Source organism: Stomoxys calcitrans, chromosome 3 (assembly GCF_963082655.1).
Source record: "Stomoxys calcitrans chromosome 3, idStoCalc2.1, whole genome shotgun sequence".
In the NCBI taxonomy this organism is placed as follows: domain Eukaryota; kingdom Metazoa; phylum Arthropoda; class Insecta; order Diptera; family Muscidae; genus Stomoxys; species Stomoxys calcitrans.
This window is the reverse complement of record NC_081554.1, coordinates 54,468,162-54,482,284: the sequence shown is the minus strand read 5'-3', so window position 1 is coordinate 54,482,284 and position 14,123 is coordinate 54,468,162.

The following is a 14,123-nucleotide window of genomic DNA, read 5'->3' as shown; positions in this document are numbered from 1 at the left end:
TAGAGTAGAGTAGAGTAGAGTAGAGTAGAGTAGAGTAGAGTAGAGTAGAGTAGAGTAGAGTAGAGTAGAGTAGAGTAGAGTAGAGTAGAGTAGAGTAGAGTAGAGTAGAGTAGAGTAGAGTAGAGTAGAGTAGAGTAGAGTAGAGTAAATTTCATCCCGAATTAAAGTGCATCAAAGTAAAAAGGATTGCAAGTCTTTAATCTCTGATACCTCCCCTAAAGTAGCAGCCCGATAATTTCCATTGAGTTTCGTCATCCTAGAGATTTTTGATGCATGTGTCTCTATGTCAGGAACATCAATCGATCTATCCTCTTTCAGCATGCTAACTTCCATATGGCTAGGTGGCAAAGTTCTATAGACATCACTTTGCTATATGTTGATTAAGTTCCATGCTTAAACTGTTCTGTGGCGTAGGCATCAGCGATGCCGTGATTCCCCCTCTGATCTGAAACATCCGGAGATAATTCCTCCTATCCACCGCCTCCACACTTCATTCCTTTGATAGTCTCAATATCACAAAAGCATTGAAAGTATTGCAGTATCCTCTCTATTCAGATTCCGTTTTAGTCTTCTAACCATGTGTGAAGATCATTGCCCTCAAACACAGCATTCACTATTTAGTCAGCCTCTTGTGAAATGGTTGAGACTCTTTTCAGATTTTCCTAAGGTTTGGTTAGGTTTAAAAGAGGGTGCAGGTATTCATCAGCTCCATGCCACTTTGGAAATACACCTAAGCCTTGTTGTGCGCTCTAAATACTAAGAATTTAACCTTGAATCATAATGAGCTCATAGTCCTATGTGTCCCGTTATGATACCAAAAGCTATACTAACCTTCTTACTTCCTTTCAGTAATAGCCTCGTCTTCTCTAGAACTGGATCTCTCCATAGAATTTTCGCCTTCCTACCGACTGTTTCCACACAGAGTTACATACGCATTTGTCGTCCACGCCCTTAACTCGGACTACGTCGACCTGAAAGGCTTCGGGTTAACCAAATTTATTGACGGAAGTTCTCTGTCCTTCACTGTCGAATCGTCTGCTTCATCAATCCCAATTACTCCGCTATGGTCCGGCACCCAAACCATGCGGATTGTGCCTTCCTCAGAGAAGGCGTTAATCTGCGTCTAACATTTCAAGACTGTTCGGGATCTTACCATCCTGATTGTTATTGCCCTTATGTCCTGTTAACTGTCCGTAGAGATATTCATACTTGACGCCCTCGCTTTAATTCTACATCACTTCAAGCATTCCCTGATCGTCTGGATCTCAGCCTGCAGGGCCGTATTATGGTCAAGCAGTCTAAAACAGATCTCAGTCCCTGGGTTCTCAATGTAGACCCCCAGGCCCACTCTGTCCTCTAGCTTTGATCCATCCATGTCACATGATCTTCCAGATTGCAATACCAGGGTTCCGTCAATGCAAGACTGTGCCGCTGGCAGCATTGCCCCGCACTCGACCTCAATTGTCGTCTCAGGTATCCGATCGGAATCCTCTGCCCTTCCTTCCAGGTTTCCTATCGTCGCCTCGATTATACCGCGATGGTATTAGCTGCTTTCATCCTCAATCCATTCTCCCAACGCCTTAAGTCTCATAGCCGCAGAGGCTGCCTCACATTTATTCTGTAATGGGTCGGATATCTAGAATAGTCTCCAGTACCCTAGTGGGCGTGGTCCTCATCGCTCCGCCTATGCCAAGACAACATGTTCTCTGAACCTGTTGTATTGTCCTTATGTTGCACTTTGTCTCCATATCAGTCCACCAAACTACTGAGGCGTAAGTATGTATTGGTCTAATAACGCTTCTGTAGAGCCAGTGGACTATCCTCGGATTCGGGCCCCATTTCGAGCTCACGGCCCGTTTGCATAGTGCCCAACATCTGTGAGCCTTCTCAGCACTCTCCTTAATGTGACATTTCCAATTAAGTTTCCTATCCAAGATCACTCCTAAGTATTTGACTTAGTCAGATATCGAAATCGTTTTGTTGAGGAAACGTGGCGCGTTAAATTGGCCCAACTTTGTCTTCCTCGTAAACTGGCATATTTCTGTCTTCTCTGGGTTAATATTGAGACCATTGGATTTAGCCCACTCATATTCCAAATGCAAGACCCTTTCGCCCTTTCTGCATAGCTGGTTCGGATCCTTACCCCTAAGAAGTATTATAACATCATCTACATAGCAAACAAGTTCAAATCCCTCCTCAGTCAACATCCGTAATTGGTTATTTATGGTGGTCACCCAAAGTAGTGGGGATCAAATGCCCTCTATTGAAAGACTCTTTTCCACATTCTTTCGGCTTTCACGCCATCCCCATAGCAGGTGCATCAAAGTTAAGCCCCAATCTCGTGTACGACTCAATCTTGAAGCTAATAGCGAACATTCAGATCTTGTCACTTTAAGACGCAGACTTCGCCGACCAGTCTTTCTACAGTCTCGCCTTCCCCGTTTCACATGTTTCGGAGTAAACTCCCAATCTCTCCGGAAGCCATTAGCGGAGATTTAAGTCTCGTCGTGCAGTCTCACAGCATTCGCCACTCAACCTACCCTGGCAGGTAGTCTGAGGTCCTTTTGAGCTTTTCCAGGGTATGCATAGTATCCAAAATGGTGCTGTAGCCCAAACTGTGTCGTACTACAAAACGCCGAGGTTGCTAAACCTTTTCGACGCAGACCTCATAAGGCACTTCCTGAGAAGACGCTATGCTGGTTAGCATTAAAACTGGCTTAGAGCTCAGAGATGCGGAGATACAGTCGCAGGTAAGCCTTGTTATATTCTCGAAATCTCAAAGACAAATCCTCCTATCAGTTTCGTAACTACACTGCTTTGGCATTCTCAGCAACATTGGTTGTCATAGCCATCGCAGTAGACCCAAAAACGTTTTTGGTTCAATCTTAAAGTCTACCATGAAAATCGAGGTCTCCTTGTCCTCAAACACATTATTTGTTGCCCAATGGTCTCTACAAAATGGCGAGGTCCCTAAACCTTCTCGGCACATACCTTATAAGGCACTTCCCGACAAAGACGCTATGACTTCAACCTCAAAGATGCAGAAAACGACACGGGCCCACCTGTGTCGATTTCTGCATCTTTGGTATATTCTCGAAATCTAAAAATCCTCTTTCCAGTCTCGTACCTGCATTCCTTCGACATTCTCAGCAATATGTGGTTGTCATCACCATCGCAGTAGACCCAAAAACGTTTTTGGTTCAATCTTAAATTCCACCATGAAGATCGAGGTCTGTTTGTCCTCAAACACATTAGTCGTAGCCCGATGGTCTCTACAAAATGGCTAGGTCCCTAAACCTTCTCGGCACATAAGGCACTTCCCGACAAAGACGCTATGCTGGTTAGTATTGAAACTGGCTTCTACCTCAAAGATGCAAAAAACGACACAAATGGGCCTGGTATATATCTCGAAAAGAAATCCTCCCGCCAGCCTCTTACCTTCATTCCATCGGCATTCTCAGCAATATGTGGTTGTCATCACCATCTCAGTAGACTCCAAAACGTTTTTTGTTCAATTTTGGAGTCTACTGTAGAGACGATTGGGCTACGAATAATGTGTTTGAGGACAAGTAAACCTCGATCTTCATGGTGGGCTTTAAGATTGAACCAAAAACATTTTTGGGTCTGCTGCGATGGTTATGACAATCAACGTTGCTGAGAATGCCGAAGGAATGTAGTTACGAAACTGAACTCAAACACAGTAGCCATAGCATCTCTCCTCTCTCTCATCTGTTGGGATTTGGCGTCCGTAAGATCCACTTGGGCTTTCCCTGATTACCGTTTGTATTCACAAATCGATCTTTAGATCTATCTGTCGCCCTTTCGCACGCCGATGTGTCGTCATAGACTTCAATAGGCTGTATAACCAGCATAGAGTTCAAACTTTGGATCACACCGAAATCCCGAAGACAAGTCCCAATATCAACAGCCTTTATTTAAACCACTACCCCATAAGTCAGCACTGGTTTTATAATAGCTGTAGGCCTACTAATGCATGTCACACCTTGGCTAACTCCCAATTGGCTCTTTCTCCTAAATTCTGCTACAGAGGAATGGTCCTTCATTCGTGACTCCTTTAAAAAATTAAAATTTTCCTTGAAAATCCAAAATTTTCCTTGAAATAGAAAGTTCCATTCAATAATCGATCTTTTGATCTATCTTTTCTCCTTCGCACACCGATGTGTCGTCATTGACTTCAATAGGCTGTATAACCAGCATAGATTTCAAACTTTGGATCACTCCGAAATCCCGAAGACAAGTCCCAATATCAACAGCTTTTATTTAAACCACTACCCCATAAGTCGGCACTGGTTTTATAATAGCTGTAGGCCTACTAATGCATGTCACACCTTGGCTAACTCCCAATTGGCTCTATCTCCTAAATTCTGCTTCTGCTACAGAGGAATGGTCCTTAAATCGTGACTCCTTCAAAAAATTAAAATTTTCCCTGAAAATCCATCAAAAATAGAAAGTTCCGTATGAAAATTTAAAATTGGCTGTATCTCCTAAACTATGTTTCCTACAGGGAAATGGGCCTTTATTCGTGACTCCATCAAAGAAAGTAAAATTTTTATAGAAAATCTTTCAAAGTTTTAGCTTGAAGACTTTAAATTGGTAGCATCCACTAAACCCTGCTTCCTAGAGGAGAATGAGCCTTAATTCGTGGCCCCACGTAATATGGGACGGATTTCGGGTATTCTGTATTGAGATCCACTAGATTTACCACAATATTTCACGCTTCCTTTGCGAGTTCTTCTTGTGAGTCATATGCTTTTAAAAAATTTTAAAATGGAAATCTTATTTTGACGAAATTTTTGGTATTTTGACGAAATATTGATCACTCTTTTCTTTGTTAGAAGTATTGTGTCTCAACCGCATTGTCTAACCCATATTGCCCAGTAGCACTCGAAGTGTTGCTTTTTACTGGTCTGGTGTTGGGTAAATAACACATTGTGTATGAATTTCTTGCTTCACTCCAATGTGTGAGCGACCACCACTTGCCTATTGGACTCTCAAATGGTCCATTGTGGCAGAACATATCGAAGATCTCTTTTTTTTTTTTGAAAGAACGAGCGGCCAGCCGCAGACAATGGTTTGAGCAGCCAAAGCATCTCATCTGCATCTGCATCAGAAAAAAATACAAGTAGGATATAACACACACACACACTCACACACTAGTATTCAAAAGAGGACAATGACTATGGCCAACAAAGAAGCGCGAATGTGTGCCCCAACTAACTAAATTGTTGTTTTCGTTTTGTTTTTGTGCAATTTTTTGGGCGCCAAATGCAAAAATAGTGTCCATCGTGTCAACCATACACAGACCCTCCACCGATGTCTGGCTGAGCCTCTAAACTGAGGGAGGCGCCACAGACATGGTGAACCATGCTATGACGTTTGTCGTGCACAAAAAATTTCATCAATGCGTTTCTATGCTGCAACTGCACCCAACAAGAAAACGCCACACCATTAGAAGAAACCAGAATGAAATTGCTTGACTTTGTGGGTAAAAGGGGACCTGTTGGGGGCTGGAGGGACGGAGACAGACAGTTGGCCGTTCTATCGACCATTCTGTCTGTTGGAATTCTAGCGGCCGGTTGCCTGGTTGCCTGACTGCCTGACTGTGCTGCTTTTTCTTTTGGGCCTATTCACATTTTGGCTAGCCAGTCCATCACCTCGATTGCGACAGAGCATTGGGTGCGAGCAATTCGTGGAGTTGTCATTGTTTTGTTGTTGTTGTAGTTTGCATTCTTCTAATGCAAAATTCTACCAGCTGTGTGCATAAATTTCACTTTTTATATTAGAACATTTGTGTTTTTTGCTTTTGATCTACTGCGCAAATATTTAAGAAATGCTCTAATTTTCGAAATGTATAAATCGGTATTTGTAAAGGATATATACACGTAGTACAGTTCTTTCTTCTGATGACCTTAAATGGCTCCTTATGGATGCCAAAGCTCCTTGGAAAGAGAATAAAGTTAACAAGCAAGAGCGTGCTAAGTTCGGCCGGGCCAAATCTTATATACCCTCCACCATGGATCGCATCTATCGAGTTCTTTACGCAGTATATCTTTTTAGTCAAACAAAGAATAATGAATATGGACGGAGGAGGAGGAAGAGCTATATCAAGTTATAATCCGATTCAGGGCTCAAGAAGCAAAATCGGGAGATCGGTTTATATGGGAGCTGTGTCAAGCTATTGATCGATTCCGACCATATTGCACACGTATGTTGAAGGCCATGGGAGAAGGCGTTGTACAAAATTTGTGCCAAATCGGATGAGAATCAAGATCCCAGATCGGTTTATATGGCAGCTATAGGGTATGGACCGATTTGGACCATACTTAGAACAGTTAATAGAAGTCATAACAAAGCACCTCATGCAAAATTTCAGTTAAATCGAACGAGAATCGCGCCCTCTAGAGGCTCAAAATGTCAAGATCCAAGATCGGTTTATATGGCAGCTATATCAAAACTTGGACCGATTTGGATTCTTCGCATAAATGTTGGAAGTGATACCAAAACACCACGTGCAAAATTACAGCAAAATCGGATAGGAACTGCGCCTTCTAAAAGCTCAAAAAGTCAAGACCCAAAATCGGTTTATATGGCAGCTATATCAGTGTATGGACCGATTTGGACCATACTTCGCATAAATGTTGGAAGTGATATCAAAACCCCACGTGCAAAATTACAGCCAAATCGGATAGGAATTGCGCCTTCTAAAAGCTCAAGAAGTCAAGACCCAAAATCGGTTTATATGGCAGCTATATCAGTGTATGGACCGATTTGGACCACACTTCGCATAAATGTTGGAAGTGATACCAAAACACCACGTGCAAAATTACAGTCAAATCGGATAGGAATTGCGCCTTCTAAAAGCTCAAGAAGTCAAGACCCAAAATCGGTTTATATGGCAGCTATATCAGTGTATGGACCGATTTGGACCATACTTCGCATAAATGTTGGAAGTGATACCAAAACCCCACGTGCAAAATTACAGCCAAATCGGATAGGAATTGCGCCTTCTAAGAGCTCAAGAAGTCAAGACCCAATATCGGTTTATATAGCAGCTATATCAGGTTATGGACCGATTGGAACCATACTTTGCGCAGTTGTTGGAAGTGATACCAAAACACCACGTGCAAAATTTCAGTCAGATCGGACAAGAATTGCGCCCTCTAGAGGCTCAAGAAGTCAAGACCCAAAATCGGTTTATATAGCAGCTATATCAGGTTATGGACCGATTTGAAACATACTTTGCGGAGTTGTTGGAAGTTATATCAAAACACTATGTGCAAAAATTTCAGTCAAATTGGATGAGCATTGCGCCCTCTAGAGGCTCAAGAAGTCAAGACCCAAGATCGGTTTACATGGCAGCTATACCAGGTTATGGACCGATTTTAACCATACTTAGCGCAGTTATTGGAAGTGATATCAAAACACTATGTGAAAAATTTCAGTCAAATCGGACAGGAATTGCGCCGTCTAGAGGCTCAAGAATTCAAGACCCAAGATCGTTTTACATGGCAGCTATATCAGGTTATGGACCGCTTTGGCCCATTTACAATCCCAACCGACCTATACCAATAAGAAGTATTTGTGCAAAATTTCAAGCGCCTAGCTTTACTCCTTCGAAAGTTAGCGTGCTCTCGACAGACAGACGGACGGACAGACGGACGGACAGACGGACGGACAGACGGATGGACATGGCTAGTTCGACTTAAAATGTCACGGCGATCAAGAATATATATACTTTATGGGGTCTTAGACGCATATTTCGAGGTGTTACAAACAGAATGACGAAATTGGTATACACCCCATTGTATGGTGGAGGGTATAATAAGACACCCCCTGAAGCCAAATTAGTCAATAATGACGAACTGACTTATCCAATCACCGACATTAATACAGCATCCCATAAAAACTCACCCAATCATCAATCCATGTTGGGGGATTTGGTCAATAAGCAAATGTGGGATAGGCAATGAACCTATGCAGATTAATGGTGGTTGATTCTAACATTCAGAACAGCATTGAAGCTCGTTGAGGTTTTCCCTACTCCCTGGAGGAATCAGGAGTAGATCTGCAGACATTTTAAGTTAATTAAGCCATGTCCGTCCTTCTGCCTACCGAAAGTACGCTAACTTTAGAGTGAGTAAAGCTATCCGCTGAAATAGTTGTTATTGATAAAGGTCGGTGCAAAGGTGCAATCTCAAAGGTGCAATCTCAACCGTCCTACATCCATAAGAAGTATTAATGCAAACTTTTAAAGGGCTTGCTTGACTTGTTCGGAAGTTTAAGTGCTGTCAACAGACGGACGGGCATGTCTAGATAGACTTCAAACATAACGGAAGGTCAATAACAACAAAAGTACTTCAGTTATTGTTTTATTATACCCACCACCGAAGGATGGGGTTATATTCATTTTGTCATTCCGTTTGCAACACATCGAAATATCCATTTCCGACCCTATAAAGTATATATATTCTTGACCAGCGTAAACATCTAAGACGATCTAGACATGTCCGTCCGTCTGTCCGTCTGTCTGTTGAAATCACGCTACAGCCTTTAAAAATCGAGATATTGAGCTGAAACTTTGCACAGATTCTTTTTTTGTCCATAAGCAGGTTAAGTTCGAAGATGGGCTATATCGGATCATATCTTGATATAGCCCCCATATAGACCGATCCGCCGATTTAGGGTCTTAGGCCCATAAAAGCCACATTTATTATCCGATTTTGCTGAAATTTGGGACAGTGAGTTGTGTTAGGCCCTTCGATATCCTCCGTCAATTTGGCTCAGATCGGTCTAGATTTGGATATAGCTGCCATATAGACCGATCCTCCGATTTGGGGTCTTAGGCCCATAAAAGCCACATTTATTATCCGATTTTGCTGAAATTTGGGACAGTGAGTTGTGTTATGCCCTTCGATATCCTCCGTCAATTTGGCTCAGATCGGTCTAGATTTGGATATAGCTGCCATATAGACCGATCCTCAAATTTGGGGTCTTAGGCCCATAAAAGCCACATTTATTATCTGATTTTGCTGAAATTTGGGACAGTGAGTTGTGTTATGCCCTTCGATATCCTCCGTCAATTTGGCTCAGATCGGTCTAGATTTGGATATAGCTGCCATATAGACCGATCCTCAAATTTGGGGTCTTAGGCCCATAAAAGCCACATTTATTATCTGATTTTGCTGAAATTTGGAACAGTAAGTTGTGTTAGGCCCTTCGATATCCTCCGTCAATTTGGCTCAGATCGGTCTAGATTTGGATACAGCTGCCATATAGACCGATCCTCCGATTTAGGGTCTTAGGCCCATAAAAGCCACATTTATTATCCGATTTTGCTGAAATTTGGGACAGTGAGTTAAGTTAAGCCCCTTAACATACTTATGCATTATCGCACTGATCGGTCCAGATTTGGATATAGCTGCCATATAGACCGATCTCTCGGTTGTAGGTTATGGGGCCATAAAAAGCGCATTTATTGTCCGATGTTGCCGAAATTTGGGAAAAAGAGTTAAGTTAAGCCCCTCCACATATTTCTGCTATGGGACATAAGTTATGAGTTTTGCACCGGATTTTGACGGGTGGTTTACATATATAGCCGAGATGGTGGGTATCCAAAGTTCGGCCCGGCCGAACTTAACGCCTTTTTACTTGTTTTATTTGAGAACACAATAACCCAATGAAAATAACATGACGGGAAAATAGCGACCCCCATTGCGCATACACTGATTAAGTCGATTTTTGTACCCACCACCAAAAGAATGGCGGTATACTAATCTTAGCATTCCGTTTATAACACCTCGAAATTTTGGTCTAAGACCCCATAAAGTATTGGGTTGCCCAAAAAGTAATTGCGGATTTTTCAAATTTTTTCACAGCTTGTGACTCTGTAATTGCATTCTTTCTTCTGTCAGTTATCAGCTGTTACTTTTAGCTTGCTTTAGAAAAAAAGTGTAAAAAAAGTATATTTGATTAAAGTTCATTCTAAGTTTTATTAAAAATGCATTTACTTTCTTTTAAAAAATCCGCAATTACTTTTTGGGCAACCCAATATATATATTCTTGATTCGAATCCAGGATTCGAACCCAGGCGTTCAGCGTCATAGGCGGACATGCTAATCTCTGCGCTACGGTGGCTTCCTTCTATCGGGGATTGTAATAACACATCTGAAAACATCCGCCGAGGTACATCAAAATTTGTTCAGAATTAGATATAGCTCCCACTTTGTAATTTTTAGGGTAGAGTGGTCAGCACCGCCCGACTTTTGCCTTTCCTTACTGGTTTTGTATAAATTTATAGCAGAATCCATGATGGTGGATTCCGTAGATACGTCCCCGTCGAACTTAGCACGCTTTTACTTGTTGGTATGTAGAACACACAACAGGACGATTACTGGCTTAGGTGTATGTCCATAGTGGCATGGGGCGGATTAATATCCGCATCCTCCTTTCAACCTAAGCTAACATAGATCGCCTTAATGGCTTAGGTGTATGTCCATATTGGCATGGGGCGGATTGATATCCGCACATTATTTTCAACCTAACATAGATCGCCTTAAATATTCTTCAAAATTTCTTCATACCAAAAAAAAAAAAAAAAACACAAAATCTTCATAATATACAATTTTTTTTTTTGTTGCAAAATAATTTAAAGTTTATTTATTTTTTATGTAAAAAAAGCAAAACCAAATAATGTTCAAAAACAAAGTCTGCTACAAGTAAAACAAAATTATCCATTCACAGTATGCAGATTGGTATACTCAATTATTTATTCCAAGCATGTCGTTGTCCGATTAAAAAATACAATGTCGCATTGTTAGACCAGCCGAAGAACAAAAATTGTTCAAAACACATGCCATACTTCAATTAATTAGCAATACGTCATGGCAAATTATGACATTTTTATGCGTGAGAACAATCATTCAAGACACACGAACGCCCTTTTGGAGTGGATGGATCATCCACTGATGATTGTTCATGAAAGTGTTATTTATATACAATAATAGACTATACGTTTAAGTTTTGGTTCGTTTTTATACCCTCCACCATAAGATGGGGGTATACTTATTTTGTCATTCTGTTTGTATCACCTTGAAATATGCATTGGAGACTCCATTAAAGATATATATTTTTGATAGTCATATAATTTGAAGTCGTGCGCCCTCTAGAGGATCAATAAGTCAAGACCCAAGAAACATGGCGGCTATATCAAAACATGAACCGATTTGGCCCATTTACAATCCCAACAGACCTACACCAATAAAAAGTATTTGTGCAAAATATCAAGCGCCTAGCTTTACTCCTTTCGAAAGTTAGCGTGCTTTTGACAGACGGACAGACGGCCGGACAGACAGACGGACATCTGTCTGTCCGGCCGTCTGTCTGTTCGTCCTTCTGTCTGTCCGTCCGTCCGTCCGTCCGTCTGTCCTTCCGTCCGTCTGTCCGTCTGTCCGTCCGTCCGTCTGTCCGTCTGTCAAAAGCACGCTAACTTTCGAAAGGAGTAAAGCTAGCCGCTTGAAATTTTGCACAAATATTTTTATTATTTTTATTATTAGTGTAGGTCGGTTGGGATTGTAAATGGGCCAAATCGGTCCATGTTTTGTCATAGCTGCCATGTAAACCGATCTTGGGTCTTGACTTATTGAGCCTCTAGAGGTCGCAATTCTCATCCGATTTGGCTGAAATTTCGCACATGGTCTTTTGGTATCACTTCCAACAACTGGGCTGAGTACGGTTCAAATCAGTCCATATTTTGATATAGCTGCCATGTAAACCGATCTTGGGTCTTGATTTTTGAGCCTCTAGAGGGCGCAATTCTCATCCGATTTGGCTGAAATTTTGCACGTGGTGTTTTGGTATCGCTTCCGAAATCTGCGCTGAGTACGGTTCAAATCGGTCTATGTTTTGATATAGCTGCCATATAAGCCGATCTTGGGTCTTGACTTATTGAGCCTCTAGAGGCGCAATTCTCATCCGATTTGGCTGAAATTCCACACGTGGTGTTTTGGTATCACTTCCAACAACTGTGTTATGTATAATTCAAATCGGTTTATAATCTGGTATAGCTGTCATATAAACCGATCTGGGATCTTGACGTCTTGAGCCTCTAGAGGGCGCAATTCTCATCCGATTTGACTGAAATTTTGCACCCGGCTTCTCTCATGACCCTCAACATACGTGTCTAATATAGTCTGAATCGATCAATAGCTTGATACAGGTCCCATATAAACCTATCTCCCGATTTTGCTTCTTGAAATATTGGGTTGCCCAAAAAGTAATTGCGGATTTTTCATATAGTCGGCGTTGACAAATTTTTTCACAGCTTGTGACTCTGTAATTGCATTCTTTCTTCTGTCAGTTATCAGCTGTTACTTTTAGCTTGCTTTAGAAAAAAGGTGTAAAAAAAGTATATTTGATTAAAGTTCATTCTAAGTTTTATTAAAAATGCATTTACTATCTTTTAAAAAATCCGCAATTACTTTTTGGGCAACCCAATATTACACAATGACTTCTACAATGTTCAGAATTCATTGATGATCCGAATCGGACTATAACTTGAAAGACCTCCAATAGCATAACAATTCTTATTCAATATTCTTTGTTGGCCTAAAAACAGATACCGCGCATAGAACTTGACTAATGCGATCCATGGCGGAGGGTATATAAGATTCGTCCCGACCGAACTTTGCACGCTCTTACCTGTTTCATGTAAAGCCTACAGTCCGACACAAAGACATAATGGTATTAATTAAAGTACAATATTGTCATCTCGAAAAAAATATTCGAGGAAATATGACAAGAATACTTAATAGGCCTTAACAGCAAATTAACAACACTAAGTTGGCAAAAGTGTTAAAATGCTACAAAAATATTTTTTTGTGATACCAAGTAAATGGAAGTGCGTAAATTGTTTTTTTTTTATATGTGTGAGGGGCGGAGACTTACAAATGCGCCATATTTCTAACAACTTTGCATGTGAGTACAGATAAAAATGTAATGGGAGAAAGTTTTATAAATTTTACCTATTTTTATGCCCAACACCATAGGATGGAGGGTGTACAAATCTAGTCATTCACTCCGAAATATTGACCTGCGACCCTATACCGTATATATATTCTTGATCATTTGATGTTCTAAGTCCATCTAACCATGTCGATCCGTTTGTTCCCCCGCCTATGGATATCACAAAAGCGGTCAGAGTAAATTGAAATTTTCCACTGAAATTTCATATCCTACTTGTGTCCCCGCCTCTGGCTATGTCGCAAGATGGCGTAGATTGAGGAAACAGGTAGCAAAAATCTAAATTTTCGTGTGAGCCTACGAAATTTTGAAAACCCTATCTTATATATAAAAATCAATCTGTGTTTGTTTGTATGTTTGTGTGTTCCTTATAGATTTAGAAACGGCTGAACCGATTTTCTTTAAATTTCCACAGATGGTGCATAAAGACCCCGTGGTGAAAATAGGGTACTACATTTTTGATATCTGATGGGGGGGTGGACCCTCTCCCTTACCCTAATTTTCAGAAATGCCAGATCTCGGAGATGGGTGTTGCGATTTAAGCGAAATTTTGTGCGCTCGTATAGTACCCTAAAAAAAAAAATTTGGTATCCAAATTTCGGATGGGGTACCTCGGGGGACTGCCCCACCCTAAAACTTACCAAACATATATTTACACAAATCACGACAATATGGGACTCAAACGAAAGGTATTTAGGATAAGAAAACGGACCAAGTGCTAGGGGGACCCCAAGCCCCAAAACACCTCTAAATCGGACATATTTACCATGGCAATATGGGACTCAAATGGGGCTGAAATAAAGGTATTTGGGAGTAGAATACGAATTTGATATCCAAATATAGGACCCTGTATTTAGGGCATCACCCCTTTCCCAAAACACCCCCAAAGGAAAACATTTTTTCGACCATGCCAATATGTGGCTCAAATGAAAGGTATTTGAGATTAGAAAACGAATTTGATAACCTATTTTGGGGCCATGTGTTTTTGGGGACGCCTCATCCTGTAAACTCCTCTTAAGCCAATGGCAATATGGGGTTTAAATAAATGGTATTTGAGGGAAGAGCACGATGCTGATATTTTTTCA